We start from the raw sequence: 4,541 nt of genomic DNA on the forward strand, positions 1-4,541 counted from the left end.
TTCTCTAGCTTCCCTTCCACAAACGTGCCTTGTCCCTCTTTATGAAAGATATTTCCCTCTTTGTCCCTAATCCTGACTCAAGTGGGTTGCCCCAGAGCAGCGACCTCCAGGGCTCCGAAGAAAGGGGCCGTGAGTGACCCTGGACCCATCAGGGAGCCAGCCCGGTGGGTTTCACTTTGCTCCCAACAAAGGAGGAGTGTTACCGCTGCTACTGGTGTTAACCTACTTGGAGTTATCGAGAAGCAGTTTCTGATAACACATCACCACGTGAGCTGGGGCGTGTATATTGGAAGCAGTTCAAAGGATTGAGCACCACTGTTTTAATGCAACCCCTCCCATTCACATCTCCTTATCTGCTGAACAAATAAGCAGAAATTTTTTTATAGCACTTAGGTCTCTAAAAATGAAAACTAGATCTCTGACCTGAATTCCTTCTAGCATTAAACTAATTCACAGATAAAAAAGCTAATTGGAAAAAAACCCATCCATTTAATTAAAACACCTATTTCCAAATCAATATTACTTTGTTTTTCATTATCACTACAATTGTAATAGACCATACATAATTGTTAATTGTAATAATAACAATCTGAAAGATTATTGTAAGTACTCAGTGCCTTACGGTCAAAGGAAATTTGAAAAATATATTAATCAAAATAAATGTTGTTGATGCTTGCCTGCCCAACCTCACCTGTTCTTTTCCCATTTGTTAGCTGTGCAAAATCTTTGCTGGTTTTCTAACTATTCCTCTAACATGCTGGCGCTTCTCTTACCCCAGGGCCTTTGCACATGCTGTCCCTTCTGCCTGGGTGGCTCATGCCCTAGGTGTAATGATGGCTGCCTCTCTCACCCCTTGCAGTCTCTACTCTAAGTCCCTTCAGTGAGGCCTTCTCTGACCTCTGTACCCAAAATTCCTCCCCTTCCTCTGAACCCTTCATTCTCCCTGCCTTGCCTTTTCGCCCTAGCACCAACCTTCTCTTCTTCAAAGGACACCAGGCATATTGGATTAGGACTGACCCTCATGGCCTCATTTTAACTCCGTTAAAAGCGCTATGTCCATAACAGTTGCTTTCTGAGGTACTAGGCGTTAGGCCTTCGACACGTCAGTATGGGGAGGTGGTCGCATCCAGCCCGCAGCACCTGGGAAGGTTCACTTTATACAGAGTCTGCCAGCTCTATGCTTATGATGTGTGCACTTAATGTATCTAAACTCAACTTCAGTGAAGGAGATCTGAGAGGCACCTGATTTATAAAAATTCTATTACTCAGTGCAAACAAGAAGGCTTGGGGTTCACTCGGCAGTGTTCGGACGGAAAGTCACAGTGTGTCTCCTAAGGCTGCAGGCAGATGCCCCACACGAGTCCCTGATGCCTTGAACAGTCGGAGAAAGGGGAGGGCACACCGGCTTCCATGTCCAGACTGTGGGGAAGAGCTGGCTGCAGCGGGCGCTGAGATCTGGGCAGGGACAGGGTCTGGGAGACTTTCTGGTCCAGAAAACCAGGGAACGAGGTCCTGAGCCAGGACAATGACAACAAAACAGTGTGAACGGTCCCAGCGACTTGGGGCTGGGGGAGGGGCTGTGAGAAGTCTGGAAGGAGGGATGAGTGCAGGCAGAGGGAGGACAGTGAGAGACTGGGTGGGGAGGGGTATGCAGAATGCCCCAGGGGCAGATGAATGCGTAGGTCAGCAGGTGACTGTGTCAGCACTCAGGTGGGGAGCGGGGGCGGGGGCGGGGTGGGAAGCAGGGCCTGGCAGGGTCAGCTCTGGGCTCAGAACAAGGGCTCCTGAGAGCTGGGCTCCGAGGCCCCCCCTAGGGCTTCTACGTTCGCCCCCCTGTGCGAGTCACCTTTTGCCTGGAGAGCGACTGGGGCTGGGAGCTGACGGCTGAGCGGACTCTGTTAGAACTGCCTTGTGCCTCCATGGAGGGGAGAGGGACAGACTCCTGGGGTTTGGGGGAATCCCTTGAAACACCTCGTGAGTAAGTCAGGCTCCACCGAGTTCAGGGCTGAGCACCAAACACCTGGGTCTTATTAACCCACCTCTGCCACCTGCTCACTAGGTGCCACTTGCTCCCTCCCAGCCTCAGTTTCTCTGAGTGCACAACTGGGAAGGCAGACTACAGCGACGCTCCTTGGGCTTTCCCCCATCCACCTGTGAAGCTTATGAAGCCCAGGTGCCAGCACCCCATGCCAGGGGGCTTTTAGGCCTGTCGGGGGGATTGTGTCTATAAAGATGCTCCCCCAAAAATATCTTAATTGCATAAAAGGGGTTTCACCAGCTGCAGTGCTAAGAACTTCAGGAAAAAAATGATCTTTTAAATATCCTCATACTCAGAGTGTAATAATAATAATAAATTGTATCTATTGTTTTATGACAAATTATGTTAGCATTGTTATATTAATACAATATATCACATCATAGTTTTTTTTATTACCCATTTATAAATGGGGCAGTTGAGGTTCAGAGGGCTAAGGGCCTCACCAACTCAACCAAGTGACGGAGATGGAATCTGAGTCCCCTTCTCCCGACTCTAGGGTCTTACTCTTTGTTGGCCTCCTGGTGCAAGAGCTGAGTGAAGTCCAAAGCTGTCCTGCTGGCGGGGAACGCTGTCTGATAGTTTTTAATATGAAGGGACTGGCTGTTTCCCTCCCTGTCGGGCAGGCAGGGCTGCCAGGTGCCTTGAGGGGAGGGGAGGGGAAGATAGCATCGCTCTGAGCAGCCAATACGTGGCCAGGGGCTAGGCCTCGCTGAGTGCACAGGCACTGGGCTTTGTTTCTAACCGAGGACATGCTCATGAAGAACTGATTTGGAGCCCTGGTGGGCATAGCTCAGTGGATTGAGCGCAGGCTGTGAACCAAAGCATTGCAGGTTCGATTCCCAGTCAGGGCACATGCCTGGGTTGCAGGCCACAGCCCCCAGCAACCGCACATTGATGCATATTGATGTTTCTCTCTCTCTTTCTCCTCCCTCTCTAAAAATAAATAAATAAAGTCTTAAAAAGAAAAAAAAGAATTGATTTGGGAGCCTTCTTGCTCCTTTTCTAAGCTGCTGCAGCATCTGGGCTTCCCCAGGCTGGACCTGAAGGCTTGGGGCGACTTTGTATTTCTGCAGAATCTCCATGGCAACAGGAGCCTAGGTCTCTCTCAGCCACATGTCCAGCCTCCACTTGAGAGGGTGGAATACATCGCTTATGCTCATCGGCATTCCTGGTCTTCCTCCCCTTCCTGGGCATAGGAAAGGATCGCACTTCCCCCTTGAGGTCAGGCAGGGTCATGTGAACCACTTTGGCCAATGAAATGTGAGTGGAAGCGGCTGCCTCTCTTCTTGTAGAGGCACTGCTGTGCCTGCGTGTGACTCTTGATGCTTTCTTTGCTCTGGGGACTAAACCGCTTTGGGGCAAAATTTAGCCAAGGGCTTCCCCCATGAAACTCATGAACAGAAGGAATGTCGTGGGCGGTTAGAGCGTGGGCCCTGGAGCGAAATCATCTGGTTCCAGCCCCAGCTCTGTCACTTTGCTGTGTGACCTTGGGCAGGTTGTGCATTTCTTGGTGCCTTGGTTTCCCCGTGTGCAAAACAAGGACCATCCTGGTACCTGCCTCCTGGTGCTCTCATGAGGTTAAATGGAATCAAGTCCCAAGCCTCGGTGCGGGGCTCAGCAGGCGGTGAGTGCCCAACAAACGAGAGTTCTCTCTCAGGAGGATGGGGCTGACGCCCATCTGTTTTTAGTCTCTTACCTCGCCCCTGGGACCTGGGAGCAGGCGCTGGGAGCACGGTGGAGAGAGGAAGGGGGAGAGGGCGATTGAAAACTGAGAAAGGAGAGGGGACCCTTGTCATCATGGCACACAGGAGTGAGGCTACAAGAAATCCCACTGATTTTGTGAATTCTGATGATTTTGAACTTGTAGCTTCTGAATCCTGGCTCTCCCATGTGCTGAGGCATGGCAGGGGAAACCAAGGCAAGAGGGATCCGCCACGCAGAGTGCTGAGGACCGCAGTGAGAACTGAATCAAAAGCCCCCCACCCACCCTGCTGTTGCAGGGCCTCAGAGGTGTCTGGTGTTTTCTGGTCTTGAACAAACTCGACCTCTATCCAGCTGCAGCTGCAATGTGCCAGGTGCCCCGGCATAGCCATGTGCCGGGGCAAACACCGGACCCTGAGAGAGGGTCCTTCATGGAGATGCACTCTGACTGCAGGGAGGGTGAAATCTTTTATTGAAAGCTTAAAGTGCTCAGCGTGGAGTCCAATGTGGAGTCGAAAGGCCTGGGTCCTCGAGGCGAACTTCCTCCCCCGGTGAGGGGGCTGAGTCGGGGGCTGACCGTGGTTGGAATTGTTTGCCAATAGGGGCAACGAATGGCTGGATCCTTTCTTGGGGTGGGGTCAGGTGGGTAGAGGTTGGGAGGGCTGGGAAGGGACCTTTTGTGGGGGCCGAAGGGACTTGGGGAGCAGGGAACTCTGTTAGGTGAGCCTTTCCAGGGCTGGCTCTGCTCTCTTCTGTGGGGGTGGGTGGGAGGGCGGGCAGCAGCGTCTCTCCCTCCTGTCAC

The sequence above is a fragment of the Phyllostomus hastatus genome, unplaced genomic scaffold (genome assembly GCF_019186645.2).
Source record: "Phyllostomus hastatus isolate PE091 unplaced genomic scaffold, TTU_PhHast_1.1 phas_contig_17, whole genome shotgun sequence".
Classification (NCBI taxonomy): Eukaryota; Metazoa; Chordata; class Mammalia; order Chiroptera; family Phyllostomidae; genus Phyllostomus; species Phyllostomus hastatus.